Here is an 18742-nt window from a genome sequence, read left to right as displayed (position 1 = left end):
GTGACAAAGTAGCTACTAAAAAAAACTGGACATAACCCATTTTGAGTACCTAGTGTTGTCTACTTTTGCAAATGGCATTCCATGATTGGGGTTACTTTCATTCACAGGCTGCCATATGGTCTCAAAGGCAAAATATGCCCAGCAAACGAATCTGGCAAATTTTGATGTGTAAAAAAGGAGATGGACAAACCCTACATTTGACCCTGTAACTTTCTAAAACCCCATAAAATTGTACTCGTGAGATATAGCTGAACACAAATATGCGTATTTTATTGCCATAAAAGTTGACCGTATTATGACGTTCACAGTTAAAATGCCATGCAGAAGTTGGAAAATAATATTATATAATGTACTAATGGAAATGGATCAAAGCCCTATTTCTACTGAAAAAAATTATATGTATCAAGTGTGTATGCACTTAATATGAAAGCGGTAAATTGTTTAGCAGACATATAACTTAAATTTCAGGTTTTGTTTTGGAACTTGGATAATTACACAAAAATGGCTTCATTAAGCTAAAGTTGTTTTGGTGACTATAGTGTTCCTTTAAGAAACTACCAGAGAACTACCAATGTCTAATCTACTTCATATATTCTCATTGAGGTGATGTCAAACTCTGATAGTGAAGTCTCCTGTGAATCATCCCATTGCCCAGTCCAGCCCTGGAGATTATAGCAATAGCCCTGCACAATTTCTGTCTGTATATATTTTGCATATTATTCCCTCTTCTGTATGAGGAAGAGGGATTGATTATACAAAGTGATGGCTAATTAATGGAACTGGAAGTCTCCAATGACCAGGGCAATAAATTTTGTACCCAGCCCTATACATTTGCAGTGCCACAAGGATACACAGTCCCTAGGAATGATGGAGCAGAGCTCCTGCAAGTATAAAATGTGACTTATCATCCAGCACCTAATTTCATGATTGTGGACCAGGGGTGTATTTAGCCCTAGACAAACTAGGCATTTGCCTTGGGCGGCACTATTTAGAGGCGCCTCGGATGGGATGCCACCCACCTCATAGCGTGCCCACTGGACCCCAGGGACAGTTGCACACCAGCTCTCCAGGTAGGGAGGCTGGGTGGAAATTTTTGAATTACATTATTAAGTTGTGAGTGTATGTGTGTGTCTCTTAGTGTATGTGTATGTCTGTGAGTGTGTGTCTGTGAGTGTATGTATGTGTCTGTGAGTGTGTGTGTGTGTGTGTCTGTGGGTGTGTGTGTATGTCTGTGAGTGTGTGTATGTGTGTGTATGGGCGCTGGATTCAGGAAAGTGACCAAAGGGGTTTTAACCCCTTCAGTGCCAAGGGGGGCACTACAGGGAACTATAGTGCCAGGAAAACAGCTTTGTTTCCCTGGCACTATAGTTTCCTTTTAAAAGTAGTGGGAAAAGGTGTAGTTTAAAGAGGAAGAGGTGTGGCTTTGACAGGAAGGGGTGGGGCAAATTTAGATTAGGGGGGTGCCCAGGTTTAGTCATGCCTAGGACCACTCCGGGAGATCTTCTGACCTCACCAACTAAATCCAAGGCTTGTGCAGTGCATTCTATGAATGCTTTGCTGAATGGCCTCTTCATTTTACAGAATTATTCCCTAAACCAGGCTTCCTCAAACTCCGACCCTCCAGATGTTGAACTACAACTCCCATGATTCTATGAATGAAATAGATAGGCTGAGAATCATGGTAGTTGTCGTTCAGCAACATGTGCAGGGCCGGACTTTTGGAGAAGCCTGCCCTAAACCATGAACAGTTGGGGAATCACCAGAGAATAAGAAATGTTAGTCCAGAATAGCTAGTACAGGTGATACTCGAAAAATTAGAATATCGTGCAAATGTTAATTTATTTCAGTAATGCAACGTAAATGGGGAAACTAATTTATGAGGTAGACGCATTACATGCAAAGCAAGATAGTTCAAGCAGTGATTTGTCATAAGTGACATAATTATGGCTTACAGCTCATGAAAACCCCAAATCCACAATCTCAGTAAATTAGAATATTGTGAAAAGGTGCAATATTCTATGCTCACAGTGTCCCACTCTAATCCGCTAAGTAAGCCATAACACCTGCAAAGGGTTTCTGAGCCTTTAACCCCTTAAGGACACATGACATGTGTGACATGTCATGATTCCCTTTTATTCCAGAGGTTTGGTCCTTAAGGGGTTAAATGGTTTCTCAGTCTGGTTCAGTAGGAATCACAATCATGGGGAAGACTGCTGACCTGACAGTTGTGCAGAAAACCATCATTGACACCCTCCATAAGGAGGGAAAGCCTCAAAGGGTAATTGCAAAGGAAGTTAGATGTTCCCAAAGTCCTGCATCAAAGCACATTAATAGAAAGTTATGTGGAAGGGAAAAGTGTGGAAGAAAAAGGTGCAAAAGTAGCAGGGATGACCGCAGCCTGGAGAGGATTGTCAGGAAAAGGCCATTTAAATGTGTTGGGGACTTTCACAAGGAGTGGACTGAGGCTGGAGCCAGTGCATCAAGAGCCACCACACACAGACGGATCCTGGACATGGGCTTCAGATGTCATATTCCTCTTGTCAAGCCACTCCTGAACAACAAACAACGTCAGAAGCGTCTTACCTGGGCTAAAGAACAACAGACCTGGTCTGTTGCTCAGTGGTCTAAAGTTCTCTTTTCTGATGAGAGCAACTTTTGCATCTCATTTGGAAACCAAGGACCCAGAGTCTGGAGGAAGAATGTAGAGGCACACACCGCAAGATGCTTGAAGTCCAGTGTGAAGTTTCCACAGTCAGTGTTGATGTGGGGAGCCATGTCATCTGCTGGTGTTGGTTCACTGTGCTTCATTAAGTCCAAAGTCAACGCAGCCGTCTACCGGGAGATTTTGGAGCACTTCATGCTTACTTCCGCAGACGAGCTTTATGGGGATGCTGACTTCATTTTCCAGCAGGACTTGGCACCTGCCCACACTGCCAAAAGCTCCAAAGCCTGGTTCAATGACCGTGAGATTACTGTGCTTGATTGGCCAGCAAACTCGCCTGACCTGAACCCCATAGAGAATCTATGGGGCATTGCCAAGAGAAAGATGAGACATGAGACCGAACAATGCAAAGAGCTGAAGGCCGCTATTGAAGCATTCTGGTCTTCCATAACACCTCAGCAGTGCCACAGGCTGATAGCTTCCATGCCACGCCGCATTGGGCAGTAATTGCTGCAAAAGGGGTCCAAACCAAGTACTGAGTCCATATGCATGCTAATACTTTTCAGAGGTCCGATATTGTTCTATGTGCACTCCTTGTTTTATTGATTGCATGTAATATTCTAATTTACTGAGATTGTAGATTTGGGGTTTTCATGAGTTGTAAGCCATAATCATCTCACTTATGACAAATCACGGCTTGAACTATCTTGCTTTGCATGTAATGCATCTATCTCATATATTAGTTTCCCTTTTTACGTTGCATTACTGAAAGAAATTAACTTTTGCACGATATTCTAAATTTTCGAGTATAACCTGTATGTTTCAAGCTTAGCTATTTCAAGTACAGTTATAATTCTCAGGTGAATTTTCAACAATTCACATTTTAAATAAAAAAAAAGCACAGTTTCTGCAGTACCATAAATCAGTACACAACAAGGCAACTGCTCATGAGTCAACCCGTAAAACTAAAGAGTGCCAGTCACACACATGATCATTTCATTAAACTTGAGTATGTTATCTCTGCCCTCAATGCTGTTAAGAAGGCAGTGGCGTAAACACAACCCATGGGGCCCCAGTGCGAAAACTCATCCGGGGCCCCCCCCTCCCCCTGCGCGAGCGCTTAGTCTGCGCAGGCTGGGGCCGCAACACAGGGCGGCGGGCACCTGGTCGCAGGGCTGCGACCCGTGCGACCGCGGTATGTATGCCAGTGCATGCATAAACACATACACTTAAAGGACCACTACAGACACCCAGATCACACACACTCTAACACTAACACACACACTCACTAACACTAACACACTCACTAACACACACACTCACTAACACTAACACACTCACTAACTCACACACTCACTAACACACACACTCACTAACACACACACTCACTAACACACTCACTAACACTAACACACACACTCACTAACACTAACACACTCACTAACACTAACACACTCAAACGTTTTTTTTTTGTTTTTTTTATTTAATCCCCCCAGCCTCCTTACCTGTGGGAGAGCTGGGGGGATTCCCTGGGGTCCAGTGGTGTTGCTGGCCAGGCTGTCACCCGGCTGGCTGGCGGGCGCGCGAGGGAGCACTGTCCCCTGGGTGCTCCCTCTTCAGCTCCCTCGCGCGCCACGTACTGATGCCGGAGCCAGAAGATGACGGGTGACAGCAGGGCCAGCCTCGGGGGGCCCGGAGGTGGCCGGCTCCTGGGCCCCCCAGCAGAAGAGGCTGGCCCTGTGGGTACATACCTGGGTCGCAGGGCGGCCGGACCCCCTGGTGGGCCGGCACCGGTTGCAGCCTCGACCCCTGCGACCCTGGTATGTACGCCACTGTAAGAAGGAATGAATATGATGAGGCAGAGGGATTAGAGGATTTTAACATTAAAAAGACATTCCACTGTACAAATAAAAAAAAAATGTTTAGTAAATATACCCCCATTTAATTATGTATATTTAATTTGGGGTATAGCTAAAACAGCTTGCAAAAGCTGCAGATCTCTTGGCTACAGCTTTTGCTAGTCACCCCTCTTCACACATAAAGCACTTGACTAGCTGAACTAATTTAGGTCTGGAGTGTCCCTTTAAATAAGAACTTTCCTGCTTCACTGATTTAAGAGGATTGTGATTGCTAGAAATGTTATGCATTGAGTCAAAACTCAACTTTTACATTAGTGATTGTTGAAAAAAAAAGTAACTCTTTTTCCAGGCTTCCTATTGTGCAATATGATTTATTTTCAAGCTGAAACACAACTTTTAAATTATCTTTTTAAATGAAGCTAATTACGCACCTTGGAGAACTTGGTAGGAATCTGGGCAGGCTTGTGAATATTTAAAAAAAAACATTCACTTTTAATAAGCAAAAACCATCTGGTTGCTTAATTACAGCACATTACTGGCGGATTAAACTTGTATGGAAACGCTTTATCAGCACAGCATTAACTGTTATAAAAGCAAAGGTCTGCAAGTGCATTTTAGAGACTTCGGCATCGGAGTTCTCTAAACAGCTGCACTATGGCAGACAATCCCTCATTTGGAGTGCAATCCAAACTGTGTGAGCACCACAGTGATTTGTTATCTGTAGGGTAGAACAATATCCAAGTGCATACTCAACAAAGTCAACAAGCAATTACTTGATCCCAGTTAATTCATTATACAAACAGAGAAGGACTGACACTTCGTACAGATACGGAACTTCATTTCATTTAATTATTTTTGCCAGCAACACTCAAGGAGCAGCCTTGATTTGAAACTTTATTTTTATACAAGATCAAGTAAAAAAGCTAAAGCAGTGTTCACAGCCTCAACATTGCTTATTTGCTGATTTGTTTGTGTTATTTGCCGGTGTGTTGTAATGCAAAGCGAAATAGGGCATCCAAAAGCACACTACTATGGCCATTATTTATAAATTAAATTAGAAGTCAGTAGGGGAAATTTATCAACAGTGTTCTTTTCTAAAAAGTGGTCTAAAAGTGCTAAAGTTCTAAAAGATTGGCAATCATTCTGGAAACCAGTAGAACCAACTGGTATGTTCAGGGCCGGACTGAGAATTAAAAGCAGCCCTGGAAAAAAATTATTTACCAGCCCCATAATGCGTCGCGCCAGCATAGTGTGCAGATACAGAGTTAGAAAAGATAACTTAAAATTAAAATTATTACTCCAACATGAAAAAAGCACATATAGGCTTAAAAAAAAAGAGTGCAGATTTATTTTAAGCAGACGTGCCTTTGCATATAACCAATGTTTCAGTCCAACTACCATGACATATTAAGGAAAGCTTGGTAATGGGACTGAAATGGTGAATGTATGTAGGGCACAACTGTAAAAAATGACGTTATCTTGTTTATTTTGAGGTCCTGTGGGTGCACTCTTCACTTTAAATATGTTATTGCGCTGGATTATGCACCTAGCAACAAGACTGGGCCAATATCTGCTTATTACATATTGTACATATCAATGACATTTCTTAGTGTATTATGCATATATAAATGTACATTAATATATGTGTAAATATATATATATATATATATATATATATATATAATATAATATAAATCAGTGGCGGATCCAGAGCCTGATCTCAGGAGGGGCACCTATAGATTATTTAAAGAAATAATCCATGCACAATAACCACTACTGCTCTGTGTTGTGGGTATGGTGCCAGGAGTGCCGGGACCCGCTCCTAGAGTAAGTAGTCAAACCGTTTAAGTACAGTTTGACAACTTACCTGGGGTCTGCTGGGATATGGGGCTGTAGTAGGGTATAGGAGCAGTGGTGCAATGTGTGAGGGGTGCAATGTGTGTGAAAGGTTCAGTGTGTAGGGTGCGTGGGGCAATGTGTGTATGGGTGGCTGTGTGTGTAGGGGAATGTGTGTATGGGGGTCTGTGTGTGTGTATGGGGGGGCAGTGTGCGAATGTGTATGGTGTGTGTGGGCAGTGTTTGTATGGGGCTAGAGTTCACTCTCACCACTTGGACCACCAGGAATCCCTGGTGTTCGCAGTGGTGAGAGTGAACTCTAGCCCGTAGCTCCAGGGCTAGAGTTTCCCTGTGGCACTCTCCCTCCCCCTCTGTCTCGCTCTATTCACCCCTCTTTCTCCCCTTGTGTCTCACTCTCCCCCCTCTGTCTCTTTCTCCCCCCTTTCCCTGTGGCACTGTCTCTCTCTATTCACCCCTCTTTCTTCCCTTGTGTCTCACTCTCCCCCCTCTGTCTCTTTCTCCCTCCTTTCCCTGTGGCACTCTCCCTCCCCCTCTGTCTCTCTCTATTCACCCCTCTTTCTCCCCTTGTGTCTCACTCTCCCCCTCTGTCTCTTTCTCCCTCCTTTCCCTGTGGCACTCTCCCTCCCCCTCTGTCTCTCTCTATTCGCCCCTCTCTCCCCCCTTGTGTCTCACTCTCCCCCCTCTCCCTGTGGCACTCTCCCCCCCTGTCTCTCTCTCTATTCACCCCCCTGTCTCTCTCTCTCTTTCTTCACCCCCCCTCTGTCTCTCTCTCTCTTCACCCCCCCTGTCTCTCTCTCTCCACCCCCCCTCTGTCTCTCTCTCTCTATTCACCCCCCTGTATCTCTCTCTATTCACCCCCCCTCCTCTGTCTCTCTCTCTCTCTATTCACCATCCCCCTCTGCCTCTCTCTCTCTTCACCCCCCTCTGTCTCTCTCTCTCTTCACCCCCTCTGTCTCTCTCTTCACTCCCCCTCCTCTGTCTCTCTTCACCCCCCCTCTGTCTCTCTCTCTCTTCACCCCCCTCTGTCTCTCTCTCTATTCACCCCCCCCTCTGTCTCTCTCTCTATTCACCCCCCCCACTTCCATCCCCCCCACCCACCTGAGAGGAGTCAGGGGGCCGGCCGCATTGCACACTGCAGCCTCGCCGGTCCGGCAGCACTGTTAATGCTGAGGGCTGAAGGGGGAGGGAGGAGCATGTCTCTCTACCATGCTCCCTCGCGGTTCCCACAATCCCCAGCACGGATGCTGCTGGGGATTGTGGGAACCGCGAGGGAGCATGGTAGAGAGACATGCTCCTCCCTCAGCCCTCAGCATTAGGTGTGCCGCCGGACCGGTGAGGCTGCAGTGTGCAATGCGGCCGCTTGCCGGCCGGCCCCCTCTAAGTGTGTGCCACCGGACCGGCCACCCGGTGGCACATATATTGCCAGAGCAGCCCCCAGGTGCCGCGGCCCACCGGGAAATTTCCCGGTATCCCGGTGGGCCAGTCCGGCCCTGGGTATGTTCCATTACTGGACTCCTTCCCTTTTACATTTTTGCACCACTTTTTAGAACAGATCACTTTGATAAATCTCCTCCTCCATGACTCCCCCTCCAACCCACTTATTGTTTTTTCAGTCTTCTAAGATTCTAACATATTTTAATTATGAACAGAAATAAAGAAGTCATATGGCAATATCAAGAGTCAATGCATTAATTGAACTCTTTCCTTCCCTTGATAATGAGTGATTTTCTTCCATATGTGGTGCATCTAAATTCAATGTCATATTTGCAGGTGGTCAGTTAATTTGACACATAAATCACCCCTGAAGAAGTTCTGCATTTATTATTAACCATGATATAAGAAAAATTAGTTTAGCAATGTTCTGACCTTTTCATTGCAGCAAGCAATTTGCAAAACAATGTATCCCTCATTTGTGATCTAGGGAGGGAACATAAATGATCTACACATACCTGAGTATACATCTGCCAAGGCATAGACCTTTATGTTACCAAATTAGGTCATGTGTGCCAGCTGGTGAGGTATCACGTTTATCCCTCAATTGCAGAATATTGAACTTCCAGGAGAAATATACTGTATGAGAAGGACGAGCTCCTTTTTTTTTTTTTTTTTTTTTGAGTAACCCCTATGAAAATCAATTAAACATGTTATTGATTGTTCCTTTCTTAGAACTGTGCCCATTAATAGAACTAAGGATGAACAAAAAGCATCGTCATGAAAATAATACAGTATCTGACAATTTTTTTTTCCATCTTTAAAATATTCCTTTAAAATTTAACAATTTCTAATTTTGATCACATTTTAAACTTGCCAGCAAAAAAACAAAAACACAACTTTTATCAGTTACTGTACTGCACATTAAAGGGATACTATAGCACCAGGAATACAAAGCTGTATTCCTGGCACTATCACTCGCCCTGCTCCTATTTACTTATGTGATCCCATCACCCATGTCCCTCGGCGTTGGGTCAATGCGTTCCCTATGGAGAAAAATCTAACGCTGGAGGTCCTCATGCAGAACAAAATTTAAATAACTAAATAAATCAAGAACTTCCCTGCAATCCTATGTAGAGGCTAAGTTCTCCCTGCAGCCTGATCCTCCTTCGGAGATGCCACTCTCACAGCAAGGGGAGGGACATCCCAGATGACATCCTAAGGGAAGGACTTGGGCTTCATGGAGTGGGGGTGGGGAGGGGAACTGGTGTATCCACTGATTGAATAAAAAAGTGCATTTATTTGTTAGCCAAAAAGGTGCAAAATAGGCCAATCACTGTACTACAAAATACAGTTGCAAGAAAAAGTATGTGAACCCTTTGGAATGATATGGATTTCTGCACAAATTGGTCATAAAATGTGATCTGATCATCATCTAAGTCACAACAATAGACAATCACAGTCTGCTTAAACTAATAACACACAAATAATGAAATGTTGCCATGTTTTTATTGAACACACCATGTAAACATTCACAGTGCAGGTGGAAAAAGTATGTGAACCCTTGGATTTAATAACTGGTTGAACCTCCTTTGGCAGCAATAACTTCAACCAAACGTTTCCTGTAGTTGAAGATCAGACGTGCACAACTGTCAGGAGTAATTATTGACCATTCCTCTTTACATAACTGTTTCAGTTCAGCAATATTCTTGGGATGTCTGGTGTGAATCGCTTTCTTGAGGTCATGCCACAGCATCTCAATCGGGTTGAGGTCAGGACTCTGACTGGGCCACTTCAGAAGGCGTATTTTCTTCTTTTTAAGCCATTCTGTTGTTGATTTACTTCTATGCTTTGGGTCATTGTCCTGTTGCAACACCCATCTTCTGTTGAGCTTCAGCTGGTAGACAGATGGCCTTAAGTTCTGCAAAATGTCTTGATAAACTTGGGAATTCATTTTTCCTTCGATGATAGCAATCTGTCCAGGCCCTGATGCAACAAAGCAGCCCAAAACCATGATTGCCCCCACCACCATACTTCACAGTTGGGATGAGGTTTTGATGTTGGTGTGCTGTGCCTCTTTTTTGCCACACATAGTGTTGTGTGTTTCTTCCAAACAACTCAACTTTGGTTTCATCTGTCCACAGAATATTGTGGTAGTACTGCTGTGGAACATCCAGATGCTCTTGTACAAACTGTAAACGTGCAGCAATGTTTTGTTTGGACACCAGTGGCTTCCTCTGTGGTATCCTCCCATGAAATCCATTCTTGTTTAGTGTTTTACATGTTGTAGATTCGCTAACAGGGATGTTAGCATTTGCCAGTGACTTTTGTAAGTCTTTAGCTGACACTCTAGGATTCTTCTTCACCTCATTAAGCAGTCTGCGCTGTGCTCTTGCAGTCATCTTTACAGGACGGCCACTCCTAGCAAGAGTAGTAGCAGTGCTGAACTTTCTCCATTTATAGACAATTTGTTTTACCGTGGACTGAGGAACAGCAAGGCTTTTGGAGATACTTTTATAACCCTTTCCAGCTTTATGCAAGTCAACAATTCTTAATCGTAGGTCTTCTGAGAGCTCTTTTGTGCGAGGCATCATTCACATCAGGCAATGCTTCTTGTGAAAAGCAAACCCAGAACTGGTGTGTGTTTTTTATAGGGCAGGGCAGCTGTAGCCAACACCTCCAATCTCATCTCATTGATTGGACTCCAATTGGCTGACATCTCACTCCAATTAGCTCTTGGAGATGTCATTAGTCTAGGGGTTCACATACTTTTTCCACCTGCACTGTGAATGTTTACATGGTGTGTTCAATAAAAACATGGCAACATTTCATTCTTTGTGTGTTATTAGTTTAAGCAGACTGTGATTGTCTAATGTTGTGACTTAGATGATGATCAGAGGACCAATTTGTGCAGAAATCCATATCATTCCAAAGGTTCACATACTTTTTTTTAATTCTTGCAACTGTATAACTATTATGTATATGTTTTTCATTACACTAATAGGAGAAGTTTTCCACTATTTGGTACACAAATCAAATGTAGCCAATAGAGGTAAAAGGAGGAAGAGCAGCAAAATAAACAACTATATTTTTTATATAAATGTATTATATCTTTATTAAATGTATAATATATAAATATAGCTTTTATTTTTTTTACTGTTCCTCCATTTTATTCCTGTCAATCACACACATTTCATATAAATCCCAGTTTGTTTAAAACAAAACACACAGGTTTGATAATGATGCTTATTATTATTATTTATAAAGTGCCAGCAAATTCTGCAGCGCTATGGAATGGGTGGACTAACAGACAAGTATTTGTAATCAGACGAGTTGGAAGCACAGAAACAGCTCAAATGAGCTTATGTGCTAGAAGGGGTGGAGTATAGTGACACACAAGGTAAGGGTATGGTAGAGAAGTAAGTTGCTAGAATGGAAGTTTTAACTAAGGACTTAGTGTTTTGTTTTGTTTGTTTTTTTGGATGACAGTTGCAGGAGTGGAAGCAAGGTAGGCAAGGCTATTAACAGTTTAATTGATATACTTTCCTGAAGAAGTGATTTTTCAATGATTTTTTTGAAGGAATGAAGACTGAGTGAGAGTCTAATGGAGCTGGGTAGGGAGTTCCACAGGGGCGACAAGAAGTCCTGGAGGTGAGCATCATGGGTGTGAGTATAAACAGACATATAAACGCAGGTCTTTAGTGGAGCGCAGGGGCCTACACGGGACATACTTGTGTTTTAGTGAATATAGTTAGGTAGGAGCAGTGTTATGTAGAGATTTGTAACCTAATTCTAGAATTTTAAATTGAGCCCCATATCTTACGTGAAGCCAATGTAGGGACTCACAAAGGGGTCAGGCATGGAGGTGCGGGTGGAAAAGAAGATGAGCCTCACCGCCGCATTCATGATAGATCGTAACAGGGCAACTTGGCAACACTTAAGACTGATGGGAAACAGTAGTAATCAAGGCGAGAAAGGATAGCGGCATGGACTAGCACCTTAGACCAATCTGGTGTTAAATAAGGGCAGATGCACGCTATGTTTTTGAGATGGAAGTGGCAGGATTTGGAGATTGACTGGGCATGAGGAGTAATGGAGAGGTTGGAGTCAGAAAGAACAGCTAGGCACTGAGCCTGCGAGGTAGAGCTGATAGTAGCTCCATTGACTTGGAAGGAGACACGGTAATAGCAACACTTGAGCAGGTTCAGTTTAACCCCTTCAGGACACATGACATGTGTGACATGTCATGATTCCCTTTTATTCCAGAAGTTTGGTCTTTAAGGGGTTAAGGAAGTGGGCAGCCATCCAGTTAGAAATAGCAGAGAGTTAGTCAGAGATACGAGTCAAGAGGGACAGTGAGAGATCAGGAGAGAACAGGTAGATTTGTGTGTCATCCACATTAAAATGATATTGGAAGCCAAAAGAGCTGATGGGTTTACCAAGAGAGGCAGTGTAGCTCAAAACATCCAAGGACTGAACCTTGTGGAATATCAACAGAGAGGGGTTGCGGAGAAGATGCAGAACCAGAGAAATAAACACTGAAAGACCACTGGAAGTGGTAGTAGGAACACCAGGAGGATGCAGTATATCGTAGGATGAGATTACAGAGGATGAGAAGAAGCTGTTGATGACCAACAGTGTTTAAACCAGTAGAATGGTCAAGGATTATTAGGATAGAATAGTAACCACTAGATTTTGCAGTGAATAAATCATTGGATTCTTTTGTCAGATCGCTTCCCTGATTGTAGAAATGAAAGATATTTACAGAAAATTGGAAAGTAAGCTGTTCACTAATAGTAAGGCATTTGTGAAGCCACATACTTGCAACAAACTTGCCCCAGCCAATTCGAATTGTATACAGTTAATCATCCACAAATGTCTGGTTTGGACCTAACTCTAAAAATGGAACCAACCTCTTTAAGTTGCACATTTTAGGTTGGACATGTTCTATGCATTATGGAAGTCTATATATGTGGGCATTATTTGACATTATTTGGCTTCTGCATAACTCATATGAAAAACATGTTTCCTCTAACTATGACTTTGTCTTGAAAGGAGACACGGAGACATCTGTGCCATACATTTTCCTAAGATTTTTAGTTTAATGTTTTGAATTTTGTCATTGGTGTTACTTTTTACTTATTTATTACCTATTTCTCTATTTTATCATGTGTCATAGTCCTCTGGTTAGTAGGAGGTCAGAGAAACAACCCTCCTATTTTAAAACAGATCTTAAGGACCCACACTTATAACTTCATTCATTAATTCATTAATTGCCTTCTGGCTGCTAAAGTTAGCCATCAAGTAGCAATACTTGACATGTAATCAACATAAAAAGGGATGAAAAAGTCAAATAAGATAGTTTTATACAGTTGTTTTTCCAAGTTTGATATTTACTTTCATTCTAATCAGACAATTCACTTTGTAGATATCCTGAGTTACAATTTCAAGGAAGATGGACTGGTGATTTGATGATTCTACCTCTGGGCATTATCATCTGTCAATAACTTGCCTATTCAACTCTGAATGATTCGATCACAGTCAAGTTGCTCTTTTATTTCAGTTTCTATGAGTTTCCATTGTACTCCCTTAAAAACAATGCTTCTGTGCATTATACAAAATTGCTTTATTATGTATTTGACATTTAACAGTCATGCAAAGCCTCTTCAAGCCGTGTCCTCAGCGAAAAGACGCATAACTTCTGAACACTAATGTTCTAAAGCACCTTCATCTGAGGGTTAATCCTTTTATTTGTATGGTTGCTTTTTAACTTGCTGTGCAAACTCTAAAACCACATGCTTCTCTTTAAAATAGAAAGTGAAATAATCTTTTGTTTTTGGTATTGCACTTCTAAGGTAAAGCACTATTGGTAATGAAATAGTAATATTATATTATTTCCACTAGATGGCCTCTGTGCTTCACAATTCACAAAAGAACATGAGGTTAATGTTATTATTTATACAGTGTCCGCATATTCCACCGCACTATATAGTGAGTAAAGGAAACAAATAAATAACTGTGACAAAACAAAATTACCAATGAAAATGTCTCTACCAAAACACGCTTACTGTGATAAATCTTGGAAGTAAAAAACAAATAGACTCACATTTTAGAAGTACATGCAATCAGGTACACACAACAAGATTTAGGATGGGGAGTTGTAGAGGACAGTAGGTTTCATTTCTTCTTCTGATATCGGTGGTGAATGCTTCCTATAGCAGTTAATTAAACCTGGCACCATCCATAACATTCTTCATCATTAATAGTCACAGCAGGTATTGAGTGATATACCAGAAATCTCTGTCTGTTACTTTTCCCTCTGAAAGCCAAGGATAGAATCTGGGTGAACCAATATATAGTTCCCCTAATTCCTCACAATCAAACTCCAGGAACTGCACTTACATGGTGTAGTTTCAGGTTGCTGATCAACATTAGAAAGGTTCTTATGTCAGTAAAGTAGCTGGCTACATGTCATTACAGAGGTCGAGAAGCAGGTCAAGAAGCCTAGGGAGTCCTTTAGTGGGACACTGTTACAACAACATACAGCAGTGTACCACCCATATTAGATTAGATATTGAAATAGCAATCTCATTTTCACTATTGCAAAAGTTATTCGTGCAGTTTGGTGGCTCTCTGCTGCAGTATATTCGAGCCTGCAACCACATGTGTTCATCTGTCTTTTTGTAACGTTTGAGTCTACAGTAATGTCAGCATGCTTTCTTCACCTCTAGTGCTGATGTAAGGTGCAGGGAAGGGAGAAAGATTTATAATTGTATATTTGTTTTTAATTTATTACAGTGAATTGTGATAAATTGAAACCTGGATGACAGTGCCCTTAATTTAATATTTTTGGATAAGCTTTGCAAATGATTTATTATTTTCGGATAAACTCTAATAAATATATTTTTTCAACATATTAAAATTTTAAAAAATATCTAAAAAAATTAAATGTATTAAATATATATTTCAAAATATTAAATCATTTTAAATGTTTACCCAAAAAACATTAAATCGCTTCAAAAGCTTATACAAAAACATTAAATAAACACCAATGTTGGGCCAGAAATTTAAATTGCCATAAACCTGCACTCTCGAACAAATTATTAATGCCTGATGTTGGTCAGCAAAAAAAGATATATAAAGCAAAAGGATAGCACTGACTTTGAAAAAAAAAATGTAAAAGCTTAGCTTTTTTTTTTTACCAGATTTGTCAGTTTTTCTCAGAAAACTTCATCAAGACCATAACATAACAATGCACGCACACATATATATAGAAACAATTTAATTAAACTTACCACTCAGAAGTGAACATAGTATGTCTGACGAAAATTGTCGATCGGTAAGCCCAAAAACACAGGCGTGCTCCCACCCTCCTAAAAGGCTAACGGTGAAGCCTCTTGCTATTGCAACTACATGCCAAACTGCGATGATACCAATACACAAAATATAGAGAACAAGCTGATCAACTGATTGGGAAGAGGCACTTACAATAACTTCACCAGGGAAGTTTTTGGCAAGCTTTATGTAGGACAGATTCCGCATACCACCTTTAACACAGTTCACACAAGTTTAATTAAAAAAATAAGAAGAAAAAGAAAAAAAAATACTATATATATATATATATATATATATATATATATATATATATATATAATGAAACATTTTTTGACAAATCTGGAACAAAAGTAAAGTTTTATATATGTTTTCAAAGCCCTAAGAGTGCTATCCTTTTTATCCTTTATATATATATTTAATATTTTTGGATAAGCTTTGCAAATGATTTATTATTTTCGGATAAACTCTAATAAATATATTTTTTCAACATATTAAAATTTTAAAAAATATCTAAAAAAATTAAATGTATTAAAAAACATATATATATATATATATCAAAAATCTTCAAGTCTTTATTCCAGGTAAGACACAAAGGACTTTTATGTGTGTGAGTCTTCCATTTAATGTACCCTTATAATTATAGGAGTAATTTTACATTGTGACCACAAGGTGTCTTCAATTCCGTAAGCATCCACTTAGAGTGGTGCTGTGAAACACTAAACATGGAGTTCAAATCATTTAGCTTCAAGTAATTGAACTAATTTCTTTAAATGGCCATTGAAAACCTTTCGAGCAAATTATTAAGCTTTTTAATTGCAATGGAGGTAGGACAATTAACCTAAGTGAGTTGGTGTTTTTTTTTTTTTTGTAATGTTTATTGCTGTAGTGGCTTTAGCAGACGGAGTGTCCTTTTATTTTCTTAACTTCCTATGCCTTCCTGTTTAGTGAATTATTCTAACTTATTCCAATATCTTGTAGTTATTTTTACTACAATCGCCAATTTTAATTTCTTAGAATTTTGCATTTGGGTACTCTCTTTTCGATGTGGTGTAAATGGGATGATGATGTATATATTTATTTGATATAATAGCTAGCATACCACATATGAAATTGTGTCACTTTAGATGGAAAACAATATCACTAAACTTAAACTTAACTACTAGAATAAGCCTACAAATTTAAGGAGGAGAAATGCCTTCTGTTCCTTGGCCCTGTGTGTTCTCTATTGACATATCTAGTCTACCCTATTCCTGGGTCACCCGCAGTCTATCTTACTATAGCAGTACACAGTATTCTTGTATTTATTTTTCTTTACAGGGTATTACAATTGCGGCTAATTTCTATCCTCCAGTGCTAATCTTGCGATCGATTTAGTATATCTGGGGAGTGTTATCATTTTATCGCCACAAAAACACGTTTTTCCTAATACTCTTTTCCTAATCCCCCTGGAGGGTCTATATAACCATTATATTAGATTTATCCATTCAGTGGTTGATACAGAGTATCTATTTTCAGGCAACTATTTGCAACATATTATCTAGATACTTTCCACGTTATAAATTGGATTTATTACAGTGAGAGGACAGTTGGTCCTAGTTTTAATATTTGTTTATTATCACTATTATTTATGTTTGTTTATCACCTAGTTAGTACATTTATATTTATATTTTCTGTTCCTTATGAGGGACTAATAAAGATTAGATAGTTTTACCCTTTTGCTCTGTATTTAGACATTGTCCATCTACTTAATTTAGAGCATTTTTCTATTCAAGGATATATATGGGTGGCTGGTTTATTTAATCTGCCACTTTTTTTTAGCCCTTCTTTCTCTTTTCGACATATCTAGCCTAGCACGCACCAGCACAAAAACACACATAGTTCTTACATTTGTTCGCACATACACAAACACATACCTGACAACTTGAATGACAGACAATTTTGTTACATTCTCTGGTAATAAGATAACTCATTGCAAAGTAAATAACAGTATTATATAATAGTAAGTATTTTATTTATTTTTTTAAATCTCAAGGAAGAGGAGCAGTGTGGATTTTTGCAGTGCATGGAAATATCCGTGATGTAAGGGTCATTGTAATTTTGGTAGTTATATTGCTTTCCTATACTGCATTACAACCTGTGGGACTGCTCCAGCCTGCCCAATAATCCTAATTTTGGTGGGAAAGTATATATTTTATGGTCCTGTCCTGACATCCTTATTGTTTTTTGTAGCGGATTGGTACCGGGCTGTCCCACGACATGTATGAGAATAAGTGTATTTGGTCATATGGCTGGTTTAATGTGTATGTACATGTATAGAAAGCATGGTATCCGGGTATAATGACAGTTAAATGTATGTAAAGAATTGTATTCCTCTAGTTGTTCGGTAGAATCATTCAAATAAAACAAGGGAATGAAACTACCGAACAACCAGACCACCCAGGAATGAGTGTGCCTCCAATTACCGTTTGCAACAATGTTGCAAACAGGTAATTGGCAATCAGTGCAGTGTGGTCTTTGTCCTCTGGGTGGCCGCCATTCGGGAAACAAACACGTGGCGGCGGCCATCTTAAACTACCGAACAGCGGTGCTTTGCCGTCGAGTGTCTGGAACTAAAATCGGACACTTGACTAGGCAAACACCGCTGAGACCTCCATACTTCCAGAAATTCGTATGGAAACTACCGAATGACCCGCCGTTCGGTAGAAAGAGCCCCATAAACAAGGGAATTCATTCAAACCCTCTCCAGGCTCTATAACACAGGCAATTCGCCTGTTTTCATTCCCTTGTTTGTGACCGACCGCAGGGCCAAAATGCATGGAACTGTTTTCGGATACTTTACCCATGCGGTCGGTCAAATCTTTGGAACCCCATATCTCACGAACCATTCAGCCGAATGGGCTAATTTTTAAGTATGTTGGTCCCCCAGAATAGAGCTATCTGTGGATGTTGGATTTGTGGATGTACCCCAAGTATTTAGGGTACATCCAAAACTCGGGGAAAACTGTGTACACAATAAGGGGATTATGATGCTAGAGGAGGGGAGGAGATCTGTGGGAGGTTACTACTTAGAGATTGGATAATGTCTTAAGTGATAGAACCTCCTCCCTTGCATGGGAGAGGGCTTTATAAGGAACTGTGGAATAAAGCTTGTCAGTCTACTCCTGAAACTGTGTGTCGTCCAGTTATTGGGATTGCGATGGGGATACTGCTGTATTACTTTACCTGCTGGAAACCTTGCCTATGGACTTAACATCACCTTGTTCCTGAGCCTCACTGGAATCTCTAGTGGAGAATAGCTGTGCAAGATCGGCTCTCCGCTACATTTTTCCCCCTGATGTCCAGCATCTGAGAACACCAGATTTCCAAATTTGCCTTTTCTTTAATTTAAATTGGGACTTTGACTGACAGTGATCATAACCCGTGTGGCTTTGCACACACTTGAAAATTTCCAATGGACCCCTCTGCTTCAGGTCCCAACCAGTGAACTGTGTCACACTAGTCTTAATCAGGGTACGGTTATTCACTGGCCCAGTAGATTTCCTACAAGCTATCAAACGGCTAAGAATGTTGAAAATTGAGAATTTTGTTTTACACAACC

The 18742-nt window shown here is 40.6% G+C and overlaps 1 protein-coding gene across 2 annotated transcripts in view; it reads left to right on the top strand.

Annotated features, from left to right (window-relative positions):
• CNTNAP2 (contactin associated protein 2) overlaps positions 1–18742 on the top strand; it is a 1581556-nt gene that overhangs the window by 1497748 nt on the left and 65066 nt on the right. The window lies entirely within an intron of this gene.

Source organism: Pelobates fuscus, chromosome 4 (assembly GCF_036172605.1).
Source record: "Pelobates fuscus isolate aPelFus1 chromosome 4, aPelFus1.pri, whole genome shotgun sequence".
Lineage (NCBI taxonomy): Eukaryota > Metazoa > Chordata > Amphibia > Anura > Pelobatidae > Pelobates > Pelobates fuscus.
This window is presented reverse-complemented; position numbering and strand designations above follow the sequence as displayed.